The sequence below is a fragment of the Tauraco erythrolophus genome, chromosome 1 (assembly GCF_009769465.1).
Source record: "Tauraco erythrolophus isolate bTauEry1 chromosome 1, bTauEry1.pri, whole genome shotgun sequence".
NCBI lineage: Eukaryota > Metazoa > Chordata > Aves > Musophagiformes > Musophagidae > Tauraco > Tauraco erythrolophus.
The window spans coordinates 82,569,668-82,595,000 of NC_141465.1; positions in this window are offsets into that span (position 1 = coordinate 82,569,668).

A 25,333-nucleotide genomic window follows, 5' to 3' on the forward strand; every position below is an offset into this window, starting at 1 on the left:
GAAAGTGAATTTCTGTGGAGTAGATATCTTGTTCTGAGACAATCACCCTAAGTATCCTTTACAGAGAAATGGACAGAAATATGTGGTTTAAAGACACAGTTCATCTAATCTGAAGTAAACATCTGAAAACATCATGAATTGTGTCAGAAAGTGTCCGTTCATCCACTGTAGGTAAAGACCTAGCCAGCTCACATGGATGTTTTCATTACAGATGTCTAAATTTAGGTGAACTGTTTCTGCAAAACTTATAAGTAAAATAAATAAATAAAAAAATCTTTAAAATTATGTTTCTTTTTCATTTCTATATATACAATAAAAAGCTATTCTCCTTGAAACTTCAATTTAGCTACATTTCTAGAAAAAAGTTCATCCATTTCATCTCTAACAAACAACATAAGACTAGTTTGTGTACAGGATGCCTTATTAAACACAACAATAGATCTTTTGTGCAGCAAAATATTGGAAAGGCAGGCATTCATTCTTGGACTGGATTCCATCGCTTTCCACGATAATTAAATTCCTTGCCCTAATGAAAGAAAAAATAAAAAGGAAAATAAAACAGCAACTTTGTTCTGAAGTGAAACTAAGGAAAGCATCCAGCGTAGATCAGTTTTGGGCATCCTTCATCTAATGCTTCTCTTTATTGCACAAGGGACTGTAAGACCAAGAAAACGAAGGTCAGAGAATACCCATCCCACAATCTTTTCTTTCTCCATAACCTACAGTGGAGGGTTCATAGCAAGGATTTTCCAGTGGATAGGATGTTTTATAAAAGCATTGTATTCACATCACAGGGTTGTCACCTGCCATGTTAAGGCATACTTCAGCTATGAGAAATTCACACTTGCTACATGATGATACTGAAGAAAACTCTTTAGGGAACAGGGAAAAAAAAAAACACCTATATATTTTGATAGATGAAAACCAAGACTTTACAGTAATTCAAGAAAAGATCTTGGGCCATTAGGACATCAAATACAAAGAACTGCTTTAGTAAAACCGGGACACATGATTGCCTGAGACATACTTAAAACATTACTGTAACTTTAGAATAGATGGTTAATTCTGTGACAAGCAATGCAGCTTAGTGACTATAGATGCATAATAAATTTTATAAGTAGGAAACAAAATGAAAAGTCAAATCTTTTTCCCCCTGCTACTTAGTGACAAGATTACTTAAAATGAATAAAGATTGTGCAGTAATACAAGAATTATTAGTGGACTAATTAATATGCAGCTCATAATAAAAAAGATTTATCTTGACTTTCTCAAATTCATATGCTTCCAAAACCTTAGGGTTTTTGGTGTTTTTTTTTTTTTTTTTTTTTTTGGCAGCTATTTCATTAATAGGCTAAAAAAAAAAAGTAAAATTGAAAGCCTGATCTTTCATTTACTTCGTTAAATTTTCTGTTGAATGCAATGGGAGCTTTAGCTAGGTAGGAATAATAAGATCGAGACCTCATTATCATAGATTAACATTTCTGTCATTTTAATTAATGCAGAAACATTTATTATTTGACGTGCACCATACAAATCTGGAAGAGTTATATTACATTACAGTGCATCACTGAAGGTGTGTAAAGGAATTGATCACTAATGCCAGAGTCAGTTCCTGTGCTCCCCTCCCAGAAACATTGTTCAAATCGCTTCAAATTCAAGTATCTATATCATTCTATTAATGATCTGATACAAAAATAAACACATAAATATATATCTCCATGTATTTATGTGCAGCCTCTGGAAAAAAATATGAAATACAAAATAAACATTACGTTTTCTCTTTATTTACATTTATTGCCCAAGTATTTGTTTAAGGACTAAATGTGAAGCCCAGCACAAGAGATGATGCGGAGAAGAAATAAATCTGTGTTCGGCCCCAACAAGGACAGGGCAGCCTTTGTCAGAAGGCCAGGGTGGTCTTGGCTGGTTGGAGCTGGTCGGAGCTGGTCGAAGCTGGTTGGAGCTGGTCGGAGCTGGTTGGAGTTGGTTGGAGCTGGCTGGAGCTGGCTGGAGCTGGTTCCCCAACCCCACATTCACGTGACTGTCACTGCCTAGCAGACGCTGCCACTGAAGATGCCCCACTCCTTTCTGTGGGATCTGTGAGGCACTGGTGAGGGAGTTACGGTCACACTCCGAAGTCCAGTGTTCTTGAGGACGATGACATTATTGACCTTCAGGCCCAGAGAGAGTATTTTGTGGACCATTTTTGAGGCCCATTTGTGTATTTTATCTGCATTATTAATGACACTTTCCTATATCAATAGTTTAGACTACTAGATGGTTAAAAGATTAACTGAACAGGAAACCAGTAGCTCCATGTTTGTCTGCATGGACTGTTCCCTTTCACCCACAGCAAGAGTCTGAGGCAGCTGCTGGCCTGCTTCTGTCCTGTACATCCCCACAGCAACGCGTTTCCTCCTGCATCTGCTGTGTAGACTCAGACTTCAATCGTTTCTCTCTTCTGCATTCTCCTATGCTACTGTGGGTCCCTGTTAACCCTACAGAGTCATATAACCACAGAAAAACCCCATACCACCACAAGAAAATTCATCTCACCTAACTTTGGAAATTAGTCCCTGTCCCAAAGTCCCTGTCACTTTCTAGTCATTAAATGCAGATTTTAAATTGCTATTTCTGATATAAAAGTCTATACAAATGTCTAAAGCTGGTCAAGGTTAATTCAAAGTGTGCTAAGCTAGTCACTTATGTTTCTACAGCCAATGGAAAGAGGCGGATATATTTCAAAGGAAAATCACTTATACAGGTACTTCAGGAACCAAGTTACCACCAGGTAGTCCTATCATCCTGTATTGAGTAACTTTAATCACACACCAACATTTTCTAAAGTTAACTTTAGAAAACATAAATCCTACTGTATCTTTGTGTCTAGAAAGCCGCTAGAAGTTCATAGTAGTTGTTAAGGTGTGCAATTATTTCCGCACTGACAAGTGTTAGAGTTGTTTCTTTCTCTCAGCTTCTTCAGAGAGACAAGAAGGAACTGGGAGGGAGTCCATGTCAATAGTTGTAAGCAATAAGGAAGAGGACATTTGTCCTGAATGGGCTCGTATCTCAGACCATAAGGAAAGCACTATAGGAGACAGGTGAATTAAACTCCAGAAATGAAAATAAGAAACAGTAAGCTCATGAGAGTTGAAGAATGGGTAAAAAGGGAACAAATGGTAAAGAACTGACTGAAGACAGAATCAGTGGGTTAGGAAAAAAAATTAATGTAGAGGAAAAAGAGGAACATACCTGGAAAAAAAGGATGAGATGAAACATGTAGAACACACAGAGTGAATGCCTAATGGATTGATTTCATGGTCTACTTGTGCCCAAAATATTAATGCAAAAGTGTTATAGTTGACTTCTATAATTCTTTACATTTTCTTGTGCAGACATTTTCTTGTGCAGATGAGATCCAAATAACGAAACCCGTGTTGTGTCATGTTTGACCCATCATGTTTCTACAGATTACATTATAATCACTCTAAAGCTCCCTCTTGTGCAGGTTTCTAGAAATATGGTTGACCTTTAATTAAATACTTTTTCTCAAAGTAACTGAGTTTTGTTGGTCTCTTGAGTGCTTCCTTCAGACCGATTCCATCAAATACTATATTGTATCAAAAAAAAAACCCTTCAAACTAAAATAAAACTTGATGATCTTTAAGGTCCCTTTCAACCCAAACCATGCTATGATTCTATGAAAATACAGATTTTCTCTTTCTTAGACTGTAGAACATACTTATTTTTCAACTCCTGTGAGGAAAATGATATTTGTTTCCCTTTAGCAGTTATTTTCTCACTTTTAGCAATATGTGCTCCTGGGTTTCTTTAAATATTTTATGTTCTTATACCACGTATACATTTTTTCATTTAACTATTTTCTATCTTTTCTCATATGGTCTCAAATAGCTCACGATATCCAAGCGTTTTACCTTTAGGTCTTTTTATTTCCTTTTTACAAATTGTCTTTCTGCTGGTTTCTCTAAAATGCTTTTCCTCACTTAAGTCTTATCGTTGTTCCATTTCAAGTATTAAATTCTGTCTCTCACCTTCAGACTTATTTCTGTCATCTCCTCAGAGTGTGTGGCTGTGTTACAGTTTGTTGCTTTCATATTTTTCTGTTTTAAATCTTCAGGCCTTGTGTTCTGTTGTATATTATGACTAAAGCTTCATGAAATTTGGTTTACATTAATATAATTTGGTTTTATTTTCATTCCCCTATGTTTTCCTGCTTTACATTTTACAAATACCAAATGTAAATTTAAATACAGATGAAAATCACTAAGTTTTCCACGGTTTTCAATAAAATTATAATGCAATCATTTTTTTCAAAATATGAGAGTACTTTTTAACTGGCTTAGTTTTACTTCCATGTTTGTGGTGGTCATCTCCTATTAGGTTTTGTCCCTGATGTCAAATAAAAACAAAAGCTAAACCTCACTTTATAGCAAGAAGAAGAAATAACCAGAAGAAAGAATCCTTCAGGTGTCATAGATATTCTCTAATAACTTGCAAGTGTTTAGATTTTTTTTTAATAGTGATAAGAGAAGTCAGAATAATGTATGTGTGATCCCGCTTTACCATCAAAGGAATTATCAAGAAGTGATCTTTCATGAAAAATATATAAATGATATTATAGCATGATCCCAGACAGCAAAAGCTGGTATTTGAATGTGTATATTTTTTATACAGTGAAGGCTCAATTAAAAACTTAAACATAGCTCACAAGAGCCATTTTAGATGCTGCAGGTTGTAGTGGACATCTATACAGAACTAGTATATATAACAGATATATGGTATCTGACGGAGAGTTTTGCCATTCTAGGGCATCTAAAGGCCAAGCTAGATGCTCTAGGATACCTCAAATGGTAATAATTGTCTATATTTAGAAAAATGAATCAGGCTTTAGGATGAGATTAAATATTTGACTGCAGGCGGTTTATAACACATATATCCAAACTCATCAGAAAGATATTAATACAACATTTTCACAAAATAGAAGCTTGTTCAATACTGTTAAAAACTGTAGTAAATTTTGAAGTTCCAGGAAAGTTTCTTACTTCATTTATATTAAATGTTTTGCACTAATTTTTGTACTACTTTTTATGCCAATAGTGTCTTCAGAAGAAAAACAAAAATAACGCAACACAAACTAGAGAAATTTAAAAACAGGGCAAATGGTCACCAAATATTTCAGTGACAGTGTCTGAACGGAATGTTCTTTAAGAAAAGGAAATGAAAAAAGAAAAGGAAGTGAAGAAATGAAACATATACTGTACATAGTTACAAAAATTGATTATGCTGCTATTAAAAAAAAGCAATCTTTTTTTTTTTTTTACAGGGAAAATATGTATATTTTGGCCTGAAAATATATGTATGAGATTTTCAATATGATAGAACAATTTAGTCAAAAAACTTCCAACAACAAAAAAATTAAAATTAACTATAACTTTCAAATAACACTAGGTTGCTTGTTGCTTATCCTTATTATCATTCTAGTGATGTGTGGGAGATAATCATCTAGTAGATGGAAAAAGAGGCAGATATGCCAATCATTACTCACTATGATCTTCACACAGACTCTTCCTATCCAGCTTCACCTGCTTAACAGTCAGGAAAATGTTTTTCTAAACTAGGATTATAAACTGTCTATTTATTTTGCATATAAAAATGCAGAGAGCAATTTAGACAACTTAAATTCCTAACACATAACAGTAGTACTTGTTCTGCAAGTACTTCAAAGTATTTTTCTCTGTTACCTTACCGGAAACTTCAGTGCTTAGCTTGGGCTGCTGCTAGTCTAGCTTTTAGGCAGCTAAACTATGGTGAGCTTGTGAGCCAAGAACCTAAATATCTGTTTCTTAACACATCCAGAAGATCCAGAGTTTTGACGGTTATCAGAAGGTAGAATCCTAGTTTAATCAATATCTTACTAGGGACAAAAATGACATTTCTCTTTCTAATACATGAGACATGATCAGAAGACCTTTATTGAACTGGGAGCAAAAAAATGTATCACTGGAAGAAGAATAATGGGATACTGGTTCATTCTTAATGAAGTCATTAAATTATCACTGAACCAGAAAACTAGGCTCTTGAGTGTCCTGGTTTGGAAAGCAGAAAATTTAGAATCTAGTTCTCCATCTAGTAAATGTTTGCAATAACATACTTAAATATTAACAATACTAACAGCAACATATTCCTCTCAGCTACATATATATAGTTGTGTCATGTAGATCACTTCAATAAAAATAATCAAAAGGTGGCAGCACTCTGGAGGTGAGCACACTCATACACAGAAATACAAGGCAAATAGATTTACTTAAATGTTTAGGCAAAGAATTTGTTATAACTGTCTGACGTTTGGTGAAAACATCTAAGCTTGGAGCTCTCAAATGGTTTCGGAGTGTAAATTCTCTGATGTACCTGCAATGTGGACACTTCTGTAAGGCAGTCATCCCAAATCCTTCTTACCGTCAATTTGAAGAAATGAGCATTGCAAAAGCACACTTTAACTTGTCCTAAGGCTGTCCTTATTTAGTAAGCTGAAGAATTTTAAATATGCTAGCTCCTCTAATTGACTGTAAGTGAAGTTGAAGTGATTGATTCAAATGCAGACTTTTACTTTTCATCAGATGAATCTAATATGTCAAGCAAAGGACTATGTTCATAACTACACCATTACGTCCAGACCAGCACTCTTCAGATTCTTACCATTCAGGCATAGTTTAGTTTAGCAGTTTCATAGCGATATGAGCCATAGGCACACCTATACTGGTCTACTGAAATTATAACAAAGAAAAACTGCACTGCTGCAAGTAAAAGTTAGGAATGCTAAAAGTTAGGAATCAATCTAGGCAAATTAAAGCTTTTCTGACTGCCTATCCACCATTTTAGTACATTAGTCATAGGGTAATACTTATTAATTTGTTCTTCCTTCCAAAATTATTTTCATATGCTCAGAATGTAGTCCAGCAAGTAATATTTTTCATGTTACTGATAAAAGGATTTTGACTTTTCATTAGCTTGACAGAGCAGGGTCACAAGACTTTTCTGAGGTTCCTTTAGACTCAGATGAATTTTACTTGTTTTACAAGTGAAGTTTTAATTATATTATTACAATATGAATTAGATTAATAATAGATTCTTGATGAAATGATGAAACAGAATTGGTTACACTAGGCAACGTAGAGACACCGAATAAAGACATTCTTCGTCTGAGAGAATTTAAAATCTAAGTGTAAGACATGAGATAACAGATGGTCATAGACAGGCAGATGCAAAAAACCAAGAAAACAATGAGAAAACATGATTGATTTTGGCATATCTGTTATTGTTAAGGTTTTTAATCCATCATGAAGAAGAATAATTTAGAGGGGAAAAAAAAAAAATAAAAGACCTCTTTATATATTTATAGGACAATAGTCACAAACAGAACCTACACAGAAAGGCACAAATATTAGCTGAAAATATAACATGGCTGATCGAAGCTGGTTACAAAACTGAAAAGAGATATAAACATTATCTGTGAAATGAGAATTCTAACATAATCAATGTTATGCCGTTGTTTTCTACAAAACTTATATCTAGATGTGAGAAAATAGTGTCTTGTTTATGTAATGTTTATGTAGTTAGAAAAGTTTATTTCTGTCAATAAAAGAAGTATCATCACAGAATTGTTATTGTGACTATGCTACACTAGATATTCTGGAAAGGATATTGTTTCTGTGGGGGCAGGGACATAATGACTATTTTTGTACATAACTGTGGAAGAACAGTTGAGTTCTTTCTGCAAGGAAAACAGAAACAGTAGTAGAAACAATACTGGTTATGTAGCATCCTTTAATAAAAGATTCTGGTCTCATGTCTATAATCTCATTTTGGTAACTTTGGTTGCTTTTTCTAAGCCACTGGAAAGTAGAGCACAAGATCATCATTCTAGTTTGTTGCTTTTGATTGTTCATTAATTTAAAATTTCAACAATGACTAGGAAATGGACACAATAAATAGGAATATATGACATGATCATGATGTTTGCTTTATGTCAAATAACTGAGTCTAACTTGAGTAATGCTTAATCTCCCTTTTATTGTAAAAATTGGCAATGACATAACAAATAATTAAAGATGTCACTAACGGTAATTGTTTTGTTCACCAGCAATATAACAGTGTTCTGGGGGTTATATTTTATATCACAAAGATTTTGCATACAGGTCAATTAGAGTTTCATTATTTTCATATATATGTACAAGTGCTTCTGATTTATAAGATCGAAAGCATCATTTCATAAATGAAAATTGTGTAAATACGCCGATAGGTCAATATTACAAACTTGATTGTAACACCTTGTGAATGCTTTCAATGTCAGAAGAGTTGTAACTATGCTGTCATTTCTGCTTATAAGCATGATAAGTCACCGAGGTGAGCAGCTCCATGCTGGCGTGATCCGCAGTGAGGCACTCTAGCTTTCAAGTTATTGATAGAAACTTTCAATAACTTTCAAGTTATTGATAGAAATTAGAGCTTCTGCCCCTAAAAAGGTGGTGGGATCAATAGCCCAAATGAAATGCATCTGTACTAATGCATGCAGCATGGACAACAAACAAGAGGAGCTGGAAGCCATTTTGCAGCTGGAAAACTATGATACAGTTGACATCATGGAAACATGGTGGGAAGACTCACACAATTGGAGTACTGTAATGGATGACTATAGACTCTTCAGAAGGGATGGGCAAGGAAGGAAAGGTGGTGGGCTAGGCCTGTATGTTAGGGTTGAGTGTTTATGGATAAGAATAGGGGGAAGGACAACAAGGCAGATATCATGGTGAGAGTCTGTAATAGATAGTTTGTTTTATAAAGACACAACCTGGCAGCAGGGTGGTGTCTTTAATCAGATTTAGGCAACACTTGGCTCTGAAGGTCCAGAGTAGCAGGCTTTAACTTCATTCTGTTTTTCCAAGTAAAGGGTTTTGTTGACTAGCTTGGATGTAAAATTTAAGCTGATGCTCAGCAAAGCAGATTTGTTTGAGGTACTCTCCAGCAGCAAGGATGTATAAACTGGTTATCACTTTTCCCTCACTCTTTGTGGGTAGCACCTGATTTTGAGAATATCTGCTGTATGAGGGAATACATACAGCTCTTACAGATAACTGACAGCCATATGAAAGATCATTTTCTGATAGTTTTCTGGGAAGCATTTGCCTGTGGGCTGTACTCTGCCTTTGACTAATTTTTAGAGCAAGAATGTGCTGATCATTGTTTCCTGACTAAAACAGGGAACCTGAAAGCAGAAAAAAATTTTTCAGTTGCTTTAATCACCATTGCTCACAAAACCAGGTATGACCAGCTCGTCTGTTCCTATTTCTGAGTAACCTTCCTCCCCAAATATGCATATAGTTGGCCTTTGCTTCAGAAAAAAAAGCCTGTTCTTTGCCTAAAAACCTTTACATGATGAGAAGAATTTACATGGACAAATAGGTACCCATATGGAGACTTAGTAGCATCTTCAAAGACTTCTTACAAGAATCCAGTCTTGCCACGGTTTCATGTGTCCTGCAAGAGACACAACTTGGTTCTTAAATAACTCCATGCATTTTGCATTTGACTGAAGTCATGACTCTTTTTAACCCTTAAAAAAATGTGTAGGATACTAAGCTTCTGGTGATGAACATGCTTAGTAATATCTTTTTCAGTTTCACCACTCTTATATACACAGTTCATTGAATCATTGATCACAACTATATTTATTTTGTTAAGGGCAAATAAGCTGGTTACCACAAAAACACTTAGATAATTCCTCCCCAGACTTGATAAAAGTGTATTTATAGAGGTGATACAGCAGTTGCCAGCAACACTCCAACACCACATATCCTTGTCAGGCAAAACAAAATAGTAAGAGATTAGTGTTCTCCAGTGATATCTTCAACCATGGGCATTGCATAGCCATTATCAAAAGCTGCAGGGAAGGCTATTGACATTTCTATCCAACATAAGGCCTGTCTTTTCTCTGTTGTTTTTTTTTGTTGTTGTTTGTTTGTTTACAGAGATGCATTTAACTTTTAAACAACAGTCATCCTCACAACTCATGAATATTACATGTCATGAAAAAGGTAACAATCTTGAAGTGCATCTATGAAATCATAAAGCTTAGGTATGCACATACAATGGTGAAGCATGCTATAAAAATGTTAGTTTTGCATGCCAGGGTCACATGTCCTTTGCTGTGCTTCCACAAGACAGTGGCCATATACTCATCAGCAAAGTTATAGGGGATTACATCATAAACCAAATAAAAGAGGGAACCATATAGATTGTCTGTTTTTATTATGACCATGCTGTTAGGAAGATTGGCTCCTTGAAAAAATCTCACAGAGAATTTTAAAACACTTCGGCAATTGTGTGTTTTGTGGGGTTTTTCTTTATACACTCAGGCTGCAAAGTACAGCCTTCTTTCTGCCTGTGATAATTGATGTATTGGGCTTTTATGTTAGCATCTGTGTACCAGGCTGGCTGACTTGAAGCTTTCTGCTTCTGATGGAGGTACAGGTGTGTATAATCTAAAAAAAAAAAAAAAAAGCCAACTCAAAAACCCAAACTCAAATCCAAACTTTGCTGACTGTATTCAAAATGCAAAACTTCATAGATTTCACAAACCTCGTATGTATCCTCCAGAGCCTTGTTTAGTTCAACAGTGTTACATGTATCCATGTGTTATGCCTGTAGATACAGTATCTCTGAAGGGTTTCAGCACAGGTGCAGTACAAGAAGAACAGCTTGCCGTTTACCCTGACAGAAACCATGAGGAAAAGACCATAAAGCGGATACACTTTTATTTTCAGTGTACCAAAATAGGCTGTTGATGTGTCAAAACTGTCAGGTATAACTTCAGGGTGCTCAGGAGGGTATTGTTTTATTTTGCTGCTGAAGGACTAGAGGCTAGTAAAATTCTAGGAATTATCTTTTCATCGGGGGTGGTTTTTAATATATTCAGTCTACTTTAGTTTTGTCACCAAAAAGAGTATTCCTGGGATTCAGCAATGTAGACATTTTGTTTCTAAAGTCTCTTAAAGCTTCCCATCTGATTTTGTTACAGTGTTCCATTCATGCTCCTGCATAGATATAATGTTAAAGCTCACACTTTTTACATACTGTAATGTGGTCCAGGGTAACATTTGGTATAGCTGTGACAAAAACACCTTTCAAGTTATTGAAAACTGTTGGTGTCTATCTACATTATCCTCGCTGAGCAGCACAGTGGGATGGACAATGGGGTGTTGAGGTCAGTTTATAATGGTTTGTCTCTGCTGTTCCTTCCTCCTCAAACTTTTCCCCTTCTCCAGTGTGGAGTCCTTCCTATGGGAGACAGTCCTTCAAGAACTGCTCCACCGTGGTCTTCACCACAGGCAGCAGGGCAAACTCTGCTCATGCACCTGAAGGATCTTCTCCACTTCCTTCTTCACTGACCTTGGTGTCTGCAGGGCTTTCTCTCTCAATTTTTTCTCCTCTCTTCTCTCTTGGGGACAATTAAACCTTTCTTAAACATGTTTCCCCTAGTGTTTCGCATTCTCCAACACCCCCCCCCCCCCCCCCCCCCCCCCCCCCCCCACACACACACCCCCCCGCCTGTGTGGCATTTTTTGACTTTTCTTAAATACTCTTTCTCCAAGGTGCCACTGTCTTGGCTGAGGGGCTCATTTAGCTGTGTCCTGCGGTGAGTCCATTGAGCTAGCTGGAACCAGCCATGCCTTGAGCAGGGAAGCCCCAGCGTCTCCTCAGAGAGACCATCCCTGTAGTCCTCCCTCTACCAAAACCTGAGCACCCGCACCCAGTACAGCTATTGAGCAGAGAAGATCAAAGATCTCTTTATCCTCCTCAGTGATAGCAATCTAGAGGTGCAGGAGTGCTACAGTGTTTACACAACATAAAATCGTACATGACCATACCAGCAGAGACCAGCATAGGACACTGAAAAGGATCTATAGACTGATCTATCTGCATGTTTTCATCATCTTCTCTCTCATAGAATACACTACAAATCAACACCATAATCTCATTCTTGTAAAAACTACAGGTCTCCCTCAAAGTTTTCACTTCCTGTTGACAGTAGTAACTTGGTCCTTTTTGCAGGTCAAAAATGCTCTCCTTATTAGCTGTGGGCCATGTAAAAAGTTGCTTTCCCTCCCAAAGCATAATACTGTCCACCCCATAATATTCTGGTTGTGGATAAGGGCCTGCATAGTTTTGATTTTCATCAGTATTGAAGAAATTGGGGAAATAACCTTTTCAGTCCTCAAATATCTTCCCTGCACACACCCCTAAAAAAGAAAGAAAAGCAGCTGCTTAGTTTCACAGGTTAAAAATTTAGAGCCTATGAAACATATACTCAGAAGAAGGTACTTCCACAGACATGAATTGGTCATCTTGCAACCTTCATTGTGTATCAATTTTTTCTTTCAAAAGTTGGCTAACTGAAAAATAGTCAGCATAGCTTTTGGTGTTACATGCTGAAACTGTAACCCCACAACTTTGCACCCAATGAACAGACGAATAAAATCCACAATACATGTGTCCCCTTTGAACTCTCATCCTCCTTCAGTTGTCCTTTTTGTCTCTTCTTTTTCATCCCATCGTTTCATGTTTCTGCTGCTAGTCCAGAGCAAAAATATAATTCAGAACATATGCCCCAGTTTGTGCAGATATTCCAGATCACAGAAAATATGACCTTTCTCTGTTTCTGGATTTTTGATGATGGACATGAACCACTTGGTCTTATACTGAAAACCTGTTCGTAGCACATGCCACTTTTCCAACCTTTATATTCATGAAGATTTTCTATGTAGGCTTTCTAAGTCTCACACAAAATCTTACACAATCTATTCATTTTTTTTTAATTGCCAGGATCTTCTCCCACTGTAAACATTCCCCAGACCTGCATGGATGTCCATAGTCTGCAGTCTGGCAACAGACAGGCACAGCAGTGGTATTTGCATTTGTGAAAGTAGCCGTACAATGTCTGACAAAGCTCACAATTTTTTTTCCCCATGTAGCCTTAACAACTTCATAAAGTTCAACATGGAAAACACTATCATTTGGCTAAAACATCCACCAGTTTTTTTTTTAAGCTAGATCAGGGTGATAGCATCTATATTAAAATAAAGCAAACTTCAGACAGTGGAATCTTATTGTGCACTGATCACCCTAGCTTGTTATGGAGAACTTTTGCACTGTTTAATAGTTCTGCATGTCAGATCCTTCAGCGCTGTAAGACTTCCAACAAAGCAGAGTTTATCGACCCTGTTATTTAAATCAGCTAAATATCCCCACTTCTAAATTTTAGGGTTCTGTGTATTCAACACTCAACTGCTTTTACAGGCAGCCAGGTAGAAAGTTCGATTGAAACAAATCTCCCTTTTACTTTGGAGGTTACTGGTCTAGCCTAATAATTTCTCTGTGTTCGCACTGCTTAAATTCATACGGAGAGAATTTAGGGAGTCATGCATGTTGATGGCTACAAGACACAGCTCAACATAATCACCAGATTCAAAAAGCTGGTGTAAATCTTAAATCTGAATTGATCCGGTCTATGTATAAACATCACAGAAGTTTCGTGTAGAAATACCCAGTTCAGATCAACAAATCTGCATTGTTCTACGTACTGAATAGCCTTGAACCTCTAGTTTTGCCAGTCCTGCTGCTGCACATTCTCTAAGCCATGTGTTGCATTGCCTCCACCTCCTCTGCAGCATTTGATGGTGAGGGTAAAGTTGGGTATTTGAGAAGTCGTGGATATAACAAAAGTCTGTACCACATAATGGCATTATTGTCCTAAGTTCACTTAAAGCTTTGGTCAAAGGATGTCTCTGGTACCATCCGCCATCTCCATGTGGCACTTGTCTCAGTCTTCTGTTCCCACCTCCCTGGCCCATCCATAATTTCTTATAAAGAATATAATTTTTTTCAGGATACCCTTGGGGATTTTCCTGTACAAACTCATGTGATGTCTTTTTGTTCTGGCTTACCATGATAGTTGACAATGATGCTGGTATTCTGCAGCACAGCAGCTGCCTAAAGCTTTCCTCAGCAATGCTGTATGGTCACCCTGGAGGTTTGGGGCTGAGGGATAGGGGCCTCTTGATCAGATTTCTGCAACTGGTCTCTGCTTTGCATGGCACAGGGGTTCAGTAGTTGTTTCATGGCTGGCCTCACAGGAGTGATCACTTGCCCCACAGACATGTTCAGCTTTGTTCATGTCCCTCCACCCTTTTCAGGGCACACTTCCCCTCTTAAGCTTACCACTCCCACAGAATGCTAGGAGTTATTCAAGCCTTCCGAAGTAGTGAGCCCAAGCTGTCTTTTAATTTGATTTTCTTTCCATTCACATTTAAAATCTCATTCATTATTTCTCATTAAATAATATTTTATATCTAATATATAAAAACTTTAATAAATGTGTATGTTAATTTATATTATTAATTTGTATTAGTAGTTGTAGAAATAATTGTTGAAAGTTGATATTTGCATGTATGTATAAATGTATGCATTTATACACATTGTATACCCTTTTTATGTATGCACTTATACACATTGATGAGTTTATGTTTCTCTATAACATATGTATTATTATATATAGTTAAAAATATATATCTTGCATCTATTTTTATACACGTGTATGGATATGGATGTATATATAGATACATATTTATGAGGGCTGCCTGAGTTTTCTGAAGCAACCAAGCGATCACAGAGCATTCTTAGATCATATGGGCTATACACATGACAAAACAGCAGCCCACTGTTGGGCTACGGGAGAGGTTTAATGCACTTCTGGGGCAATCAAGAACATGTGGCTTCAATTACCATCCAATCATTAGGCATTCAGGGATGACGTGGGACAAAGGGAGGCAGGTAAGCTTGTCGTGTGATGGCAAAAGGGGAGAGACTTCCAGGTACAGCAGGTCAGGTGACTGTAAAGGAGGGATGAGGTTTCCACTGGGCATAGGAAATACAGTGCATAACTCTTACTGTTTATCTTGTGTGACAGTTTCCTTCCAACAACTGCCTTTAGGTAAAAGGATTTTAAAACGTATTATGTTGCTCCTGCAACTGGTCTACAGCTGTAAATGCCTCCATTACACATTGTGATTTCTTCTTCTGATATCAAGTTGTGCAATATTTTGGGGTGGTATTTTAGAGAACTAACAATGAATGGAAATGGACTGTTTCAGAAGCTCTTTTTTAGTGGAAAGGATGTTAAAAAGTTCACTTTCAAGAATTGTTTAATCATCATTTTCTGTATCAAACACTTCTGGTTTCTCATGATTCTCTTCCTATCATTTGTCCTAGTTAGCAGATTCATTTTCTAGCCATTAGTTTGTCCTGCTGTGATTGAAATACAATTCCATATCCTAATAATCTTTCTAACAGTGCTGATTTATGAAAGGAAATTTGATAAAGACATATAAAATACGGGGGTTTATATGTCTAAATGTATTTCCTAAGGTAATTAGTCATTACATATTTAATGAAATCATGTGCAAAATCTACCACATTAAAGACTTTTTTACAACTTTTATAGCTATTTTGGGCTGTGATGAGAGGTTTGCAAACAGTAATGAATTGCGCCAATGAACAAGCTTTCAGTTCCCTAAGCTGTATAGATAATGATAAGATTTAATGAAGGACTGTATCTGAAAATGTTAACTTTTTTAGGTTTTAACTTTTAAGTGTAACCAACCCCCTACAGTGTACTCTGGAAGCTTGTGTGAGATGCATAAACCTTTTTTACAAGTCATGATCGCTTATATGCTTCTGAATTCAAACTGGAACAATGACTGCGTGAGAAACCACCTATAGGTAGCCAAAAGGTGCTACACAGAGGCACAGTCTTACCTTCCTGTGCTTTAATAGAAGAATCTGAGAGGCATTTTGAGGTCAGCATACAGTTATGCAACCAGTTCTCCCTCTTATGAAGAGAATAAAAAGGTGCCATTTTTGGTTCCCAGATAGCTCCAATTCTGCCTGTGCTCTCACCTCCCTAGAGACATTCTTCTCTGTTGTCCAGCTCAGCAAAGAATTTTTTTTTGTCTGGTACATTTTACTTTTAACCAAAAATGTATTATTTCTTGTTCTATGCATTTGAGACAGTTTGAGAATTAATCAAACTGAGGATTCAACTTCACATGAACCTATAATGAAAAAAATAACAATGAAACAAGTACTCTCCTCAACCCCGTTAATATTTCTGCAAGGTCTTGACACATGCTTAGCAATGTCCTATTAGTCAGAATCTTTCTAGTGACGCTTTGTACATGAACATCAAACTTTGTAATTTTGTATTTGATTTCTGAATTCTGACCTGGTTGCTTCATAATAAACAGACCAGAAGTAGTGTCTAGCACAGAGTTCAAAACAGAAGAAATAAATACTTAATTGATCAGGAACCTGGAAGATAACGCAGAGTCCAGAGATCAGACTGAATACTATGTGGAATAGCTATTTATGTCATACAGACAGTGACCAATCCTGAAATAGTAAGAGAAATGTTTTGGTTATCCAAGAGGCAATCCAATGATGCCAGATGAACTCTAATGACACTTCCTAGTGCTAGGTGCCTGTCATGCATAGTGGAATGTCCAGCAACTGAATTTCTTTCTCTTAATTCAATTCCAAGCAATGAGTTGCTAATTGCACACTCTGCATCCTGTATTGTGACTGCCTGTGGACAAAAATATGCTGAAAATGAGTAGAAAAAGACAGCAATTTTTGAGATGGAGATCGAAGGAGATGTTCTAGAGAACATTATCATTATGGCACAAATGCCATGTATTATAGTTCAAAACCAGCAGCTGTGTCTGCAGTAACACCTCACATTGCTTGCATTCTGAGAGAGGATACTGCTATTTTGAAATATCTGCTATTGCTGGTCTGCCTACACAGAAAGGTAAAACCAGCGAGATGCAGTTAGTTACCTGCTGATGCCATGAGCTGATAATCCTTTAAAACAGGTGATCATACTTGGTATGACAAAAAGATTTACATCTCGAAGAAGTAAAGCAGAGGTAACTAACTAGTAAAAATACAGAGGCTGATAGTATCACCTGTCTGTAATTAGGCACTTTCTGAAGCCATTTGAGCTGCATTGGCTCATCCTGCCTGTCTTCTAACTGCCACTGCCAGAGAAGATGTTAACACACATGTTTTCTGTCATAACTGCCAGCCCCATATGGATAGTTCAAGTATTTGCCTAAATTGTCACTAGGTAACTATGTTTAGACAGCTAAATTTGACTCACTATCCCTTAAGAAAAAAAAAGAAAATAGTTTTCAGACATTAAATTACATCTCCTGAATAACTTCAGAAAGTCAGTTAATGATCACAGCTGACATAATACATCAATAAGGGGTTCTTTTTAATAAATGCAATCTCAAGTAGATTTTATACAGAAAGACTTCCTGGCAGATGGATCACAGGAAAAATCTATAGCAATTCAGCTGGAGAAAGAGAGTAAGAAACCTTTCTGATTAAATCTTAAAGCAAATTGATTAAATTTCAATGGAAGTAGATTAAGTCTGTTTTCTTTTTTTGTCACTTTGCATATGTCTAATAACTGTTATAACTATGTAGTCTACTTTGGATTTTGTTCACTTTACCTTAACTAGACATGAATGTCTTCAAAGTAACTGGAGAACAGGACCTCATTTTTCATCTAGTGATAAGGTTTATATAAAATAGACTCCAACAATATAAAATGAATCATTACCTCTCTTGATTTTCTAGAATAGGCAAATAAAACCAGATTAAGTTACAATAAAATGTCTTGGGTGATGAACAACTGCCATAACATGCACCAAGATTTGGAAGAGATGTTTTCCAGTATTGATGATAATCAAATTATCTACTATGCAGTAAGATGTAGGAGATACACTTTGATCCCAAATTTTGCCAGTCTGCTTGTCATAACTTCATCCTAAAAACTAAAATTTTACCAGCAGCAGACTTAGTAATGTGTCATATTAATGTCATAAGTAATGTGTCATATCTAGTTGGAGATATCCCTGTTCCTTGCAGGGGGATTGGACTAGATGACCTTTGAAGGTACCTTCCAGCCCTAACCATTCTATGATTCTATGATTCTATATGTAATTTATGGAGGGACACTCCAATATAAACCATAGAATCATAGATTACCTTCAAGGATCATCTAGTTTAATTCCCTTGCTGTAGGCAAGGACATCTTTCACTGCATCATGTTGCTCAAAGCCCCATCCAACCTGACTTTGAACATTTCCAACAATGGGATACCCATGACTTCTCTGGGCAACCTGTTCCAGTGTGTCACCACCCTCATCATAAAACATTTCTTCTTTATGTCCAATCTAAACCTACCCTCTTTAGTTTAAAACCCTTCCCCCTTGTCCTGTCACTGCAGGCCTTGGTAAAATGCCTTTCTCCATCTTTCTTATAAGCCCTCCTTAAGTATTGAAAAACTGCAATAAGGTCTCCTCAGAGCCTTCTCTTCTCCAGGCTAAGCAACCCCAAATGTCCCATAAATAACAGGAAATACTCTGGTAATGAAGTAAGAAATGAAAGTATGGCTAAGGTGCAAAGATAGGAAGGCTGTTAGATTCTTTCTAAAAGACTGTGCATAAGTCAACTTGAGTCAAGAACTATTGTTAGTGTTGATATTTGCTGTAAGGACAGTACTTGAGTGTGTATCTTTGTGTCTTCTGTTCCCTCCAGCACATAGTTCATCTGCCAGAGAAGCAAGCAACTCCAGAGCAGTTATACAATAAACCAACAGATAGTTGAAGCAGATAGTAAAGAGGGCTTGTACTTGAGTCTGAAGAGAAGCCAGAGCTACCATGTTAATTGAGACAAGTATTAAGGAATTCTGGACACACAGATAATGTTTGAACTCTTACTTTCATGGAATCAAAGCTGCTCAGTCGGGTAAGGATTGTTCTTATGTATTTCAGATGTCTACATTATATTTTAAATTGTCTTCATCAGCTATATAGGAAGCTTAAGATGATGAGCTCTGATGTAGGCATCTTCCCTACACTCATATCAGGTCAGGTGAATCTCATCTGATGTTCCTCTCCACTTGAAAACCTGTGTTTTTTTAAGAATAAGAAATTACCTTAAAACTCATTGATCTTTGGTAGAAGCATGTCACTTTAGCTTAATGGATTAGCAGTTAATTAGTCACTTAGAAAGTGGGATATCTAGATGTTCCTCTGTCCAATAACACATTCTGAGAAAATATTTCACCCGTCAGCCTGAAGGACATTCAAGGAGGGAGCACTTTTCTGCTGCACTTGTGCTGAAGCCTTTTCACTGTATACCTAGCAGTGGACCTAAAGAGGCAGAAGAAAGTTCGTCTGGAGGTCATCAAGTCAAACCCTTGCTTAGAGCAGGATCAACTAAAGGGAATTGCTCAGGACCATGTCCAGTTGGGTTTTGAAAATCTCCAAGCACAGAGACTGTGCAACATCTCTGCTTAATTTGTTCCAGTTTTTGACCACCCTCACAGTGATTTTTTTTTTCCTTATGTTTAAATATGTTTTTTTGTATTTCAGTTTGTGTCTATTACCTCTTATCCTTTCACTTGACACTGTCGTGGTTTAGGCTGATCCGGCAACTAAACTCCACACAGCCACTCTCTCACTCCTTCCCCAGTGAAGTGGAAAGGAGAAAAATGTAATAAAGGGACTGAGGGTCGAGACAAGAATAGAGGGAGCACCCACCAACCATGGTCCCGGGCAAAACAGACTCGGCTTGGAATAAAGCAATTCATTTTATTGACAGTTACTTAAAAGGAATAAAGACAAAAAAAACCCAGTTACTTGAGAGGATAAAAAGAAGCAAAGCCAGATTTTAAAAACAACACCTCCCCCCACCCCTCCCTTTCCTTTTCTTCCCAGTTTTACCTCCTGCCTCAGCGGCACAGGGGGACAGGGAATGGAGGAGTGCAGGTCATGTTGTTCCTGCCGCTCCTTTCTTAAAGGAGGAGCAGTCCTTACACCATTTTCCCTTGTTCCAGTGGATCCCCTACTCACAAGGAAATCCATAAACTTCTCCAGTGTGAGTCCTACCCACAGAATGCAATCCTTCCCCACTGAGTTGCTCCAGTGCATGCTTTTAGCACAGTCACGGATTCTTAGGGAGTTGTTGCCACTCGCTCCAGCATGTGTTGCCACACGGACTCTAGATGCATCTCTACCTTGTCGTGGTCCCATGCTTCACGACCGTTCTCAGGCTCACGCATCTCTTCTCCAATGTGAACTTCTCCATGGGCTGCGAGTGGGTCTCTGCTCCACTGAGTCTGTCCTGGCTGCAGGGGGGCTACCTGCTGTCTTGCCACCAGTTGCAGGCAACTCAGCTCTGGCACACCTCGTCCCGTTCCATCTTCACTGACCTGGTGTTGGTGTGGCCGTTTCTCTCAGATCTTAGTCCTCTCTGGGTGAAGTCGGCCCAGTGGGCACGCCGGGAGCGGGGTGCTCCCCGAATTCCCCTGGTGGCTCCACCGCAGTCATCCTCAGTCGACGTGGACATCGCTGAGAGCCAGGGAGCAGGGGCAGTGCCCTCCTCCCTTCTCTCCTCACTGCTGGGCAAAGCACTTTTTCCAGTTCCTTTGCCTTTTCTTAAATAGGGCAATTCACAGAGGCACTGATTGGCTCAACTCCAAGGGGGATGAGAGGCCAATCTGGTGGCCAGAATCGGGTCTGACCCAGTTCCAAAACCAGGGAAGTCACAGGGAGCAAATCCTCTCTCCTGCCACCAGAACCCCTTTACATCAATCCATCACACACTGCGAAGAATCTGTCACTGGCTTTTTTAGTTCACTTTCCATTTATATTTGAAATATTAAAAATATTTATAAATATATTAATAAAATAAGTATATAAGTATATAATTATCCATGTGTTTTATACACAAGATACCCCCCAAGACTTTTCTTTTCCAGGCAAACTAATTCCGGTTCTCTCAGCCTTTCTTCATGTATCACATGCTCCAGTCCCTTAATCATATTCATAGCTCTTTGCTATATTTACTCCAGTATGTCTATGTCTTTCTGGTACTGAGGAGACCAGAACTGGACCTAGTACCCTAATTGTGGTCTCATCAGTGCTGAGTAGAGAGGGAAGATCATCTCCCTCAGCCTGCTGAAAATGATCTTCTTAATGCAGCCCAAGAGGCTGGGAGTTGTCTTTGCTGCAGAGGCATACTGTGGTTCGTACTCAACTTGTCCTTCAGGACTCTCGGGTTCTTTTCTGGCAACCTGTTTTCCAGCCAATTATTCCTCCCTAGAAGAATAATTTTTAATTTCTCCTTGTTGAAATTAATGAGTTTCCTCTCTGCCCATTTCTCCAGCCTGTCAATATCTCTCTGAATGTTGTCTCAACTATCCTGGTGTATGAACTGCTCCTCCTAATTTTGTATCATTCACAAACTTGCTGAGGACACGCTCTGTCTCATCATCCACGTATTTAGTGGGGATGTTGAACAGTTTTGCACCCACTATCTTTTTTATCTACCTTACAGTCAATTTATCTAGTCTGTAATTCATCAGTTTGTCAATAAGGATGTTATGGGAAATAATGTCAAAAACCTTAATAAATTGAGATAAACAGCAATCACTACTCTATGACTGTCCACCAAGTCAGTCATCTCATTGCAGAAGCCTATTAGGTGGATGAAGCATGACTTCTCCTTCATAAATCTGTGCAGAATACTCCCAAGCATTTTCTCCTCCTTCATGTGTCTTAAAATAGTATCTCGTATTAGTTGCCTCATCATCTTTGCAGGAATCAAGTTGATGATGACAGGCCTGCCATTCCCTAGATCTTCCTTCTTGCCTTTCTTGAAGATAGGATTTTCTTCCAGACCTGAGGAACCTTCCTCAGTCACTGTGAACTTTCAAAGATGATCGAAAGTAGGCTTGCAAATGACATCAGCCAGCTCCCTCAGCACTCATGGGTATATCCTGTTTGGCTACATGGACTTGTTTATGTTCAATTCGTTTAAATGTTCCCTAACCTGAGCCATCTCCACTGAGGGCAAGTCCTTCTTGCTCCAGACTTTCCCTCTGCTCGCAAGGGCCTGGGACTCCTGAAGGCTGATCTTACCAGTAAAGACTGAGATGAAGAAGACATTGAGTACTTTGCCTTTTTCCATGTCCTTTGAATGAAGCAGGGCCTCTGCTCCATTCAGCAATGGGTCCACATTTTTCCCAGCCCACCTTTTGCTGCAGATGTACTTGTAGAAGCCCTTCTTGCTGCCCTTCACATCCCTCAACATGTTCAACTCCAGATGGGTTTTGTCTTTCCTAACCCATCCATGCATGCTCAGATAATAATAATAATATTTTCCTTCTGGGTCACTCATCCCTGCTTTGACCTCCATTACGCTTCCTTTTAATGATTTTGTTTAATCAGGAACTCCATGTTCATCTATGCAGGCCCATTATTATGGTCTTGCTTTTTGCCCTATTCTGTCTTTTCAGGGTCCTGAACTCTACCATCTCATGGTCATTGCAGCCCAGATTGTCCCTGACCCTCACGTTCCTGAACAGTTCTTCTTTGTTTGTAAGTATGAGGTCTAGTAGAGTACATCTCCCCATTGGCTCACTGATCATGTGTGTTAGGAATTTTTCATCAATGAGCTGCAGAAACCCTCAGGATTTCATGCGCTCTGCTGTATAGGCCCTCTAGCAATTATCAGGGTGGTTGAAGCTCTCCATGAGGACCAGAGCCTGTGAGTGTAAGGCTTCTTCCACTTGTCTAAAGAAAGTCTCAGCTATTTCCTGATTGAATGATGTAGACACCCACCACAACATCACTTATGCTGGTCTGTTTGCTAATCCTATACATTCTCAGATGGTTTCTCACTCAGAACCAGATATAGCTCCATGCATTCCTCCTCCTCTCACATGAAGGGCAATTCACTGGTTTCACCGTCAAAGTCTGTGCTCCCTGAAGAGCCTGTATCCATCCATTGTAACAGTCCAGTCGTGTGAACTATAGCACCATGTCTGTGATCTGAATAAGACCATAGTCCTTCAACTGCACAGGGATTTCTAATTCCTCCTGCTTGTTCCCCATGCAGCATGCATCAGTGTACAGCTAATCCATAGAGGCACCTAAACATGCTAATTTCCCAGAAACAGCATTCGAATATTCCCCATAATGTTGTCTCATAGGTAGTTCCTTACTTATGTGCATACACTTGGAGTGACTCCACTTGAGCCCAGTTCTGTTGATTATGAGGTTCTTCTTTTTCATATTACCTACATCCTCTGCTCACCAACTCTATCCATCATTTTCTCACAAGATTGTTGATCGTTCTCTCCCTTCCTCATTGTTCCTAGTCTAAGGGTCTTCTGGACAGACTATTGGCAAAGATACTTTTGCTTCGCTTCATCAGTTGGATCACATCTCTTCCATGCAGTTGTCATAGAAACCAAAACCCTTTTTCTGACACCATCTCCACAACCAATTCTTGTCCTGCAGGATCCAGCCACTCCTTCTCAAGCTCTTCACCCTGCACTGGCAGGATGGAAGAGAAAATCACCTGGGCCCCTACACCCTTGATCATCGCTCCCAGAGACATACTTGATACTTTCCAGGTCATCCCTGAAAATATAATTGATGTCCATGTGGAAAAGCAGTATCATGTAATACTCTGATGACTAGATGAGCCTGGTCAGGCTCTCCACAACAACTGAAGGGTGAAACTCTAGCAACCAGAAAACCTCCCTAGATGACAGATCAGGTTGGCAGATGGGAAACTCCATTGCCTACAGCAGGGTGTCTCCCACTACTAACACTCTCCACTTCCTCCTGAATGCTCTTATATGGCTCAGGCTCAACTGGCTCAGATGTTTCTTTTTACAGTGCTCTCAGTTCCTCATCAATTATGAGAACGGTGAACCTATTCTGTAGTTGTAAATCTTCAAGAGTAGCAGAAGCCACCTTCCTGGTGCCAGCTTCCAGCCTTGCCATTGTGGGAGCTTCCACTTGCCACCCTGACAGGCACAGGCTCTGCCTGCCACTCTGCTACAGTTGGAGATTTGAGCTCTTGAAGCTGCAGTCTCTCAGAGAAGAGCCATTCAACTGCTTTCTTTTAATCTCTAACACTGCTCAGTCTGCTGACCTCTTCCTGCAGCTCTTTCATTTGGTGGCACAGCTTCTTGACAACTGCATAGCTGCTACAAGCTGTAAAACCATCTGTCCTAACCTCAGTGATACGTCCCTGGCACTCCATGCAGTTTGAGATTTGTAGATCTGAATCCTCCTTCTGAAGCCTCAGGTGTCGCAGGGACAGCAGCTCTAACAGCAGCTGGAACCGTGCCCTGTCACCTGTGGCATGACACTACCATAGCTGGAGACACGTATGCTGGTTGGCACAGAGCTGCTGGCTCCCTCTTTGTGCCTTTCTGCACAAACTGCTGCATGTGTTAGCTGCCTCCGTTAGCTGCACACACACGGCCGTGCTGAATGGAAAAGGAAGCATAGCAAGACTGCAGCCCTCACCTCAAAATGAGGTATCCTGAATGTAATTGTTTACAAATTAAGCCCTCGAACCCAGCCCATCATTCAAAGTGACTGACTTAAGTGCATGTCTTAACTTCTGAAGCAGTCTGTAGACAGTGTTACGAGATTTCAAAGAGTAGAACCAGATTTAAAATTACATCTCATAGGTAGCTAATGACAAGTTAGGCAGTGTTTTGGGGGTATTTTTGCTTCCTCCTTTCATGATTTTCGGTATAGTTCTCCCCTCAAATGTGAAAGTTGGCATACAATCTCTTTTTATATCGCTTTAAAATGAAAGTAAAGGATGAGGTAATGGTGGTAATGGTTACCAGAAATTACTGGTGTCATTCAGAGAATGAGAGCTGCAAGTCAATTTCACTCTTACCTGAAAGGATAGTATTCTGTTAAGGCCAAAAGTGTTTCTTTTATCAAGTGTTTGTGGTTTTATTCTTTTATTGAGTGAGCGTTTAGTGAAAGACATATAGTCTTCTGCTACTAGGCAACCTAATTTCAGAGATCACCCTATGCAGATGTGAAAAAAAAATAGACAACTGAATAAATTTGCTTTTTGCTCTAGGATGTTTGCATTCTTGCATTTGTATTGATAAAATTTAATCAAAATTTACAAAGGGTACCACCAACTAAAATATTATCCCACTACACATAATAATATTTTATACTCTATTGACTATTACACTCTCCTGTGAATGTGGTGGACTTCATTTTTCTGTGGTTTACCAAAAGATGGATCCCAATATAATTTGCTTAGCAAATAATCTCATGACTAGTCTATTACA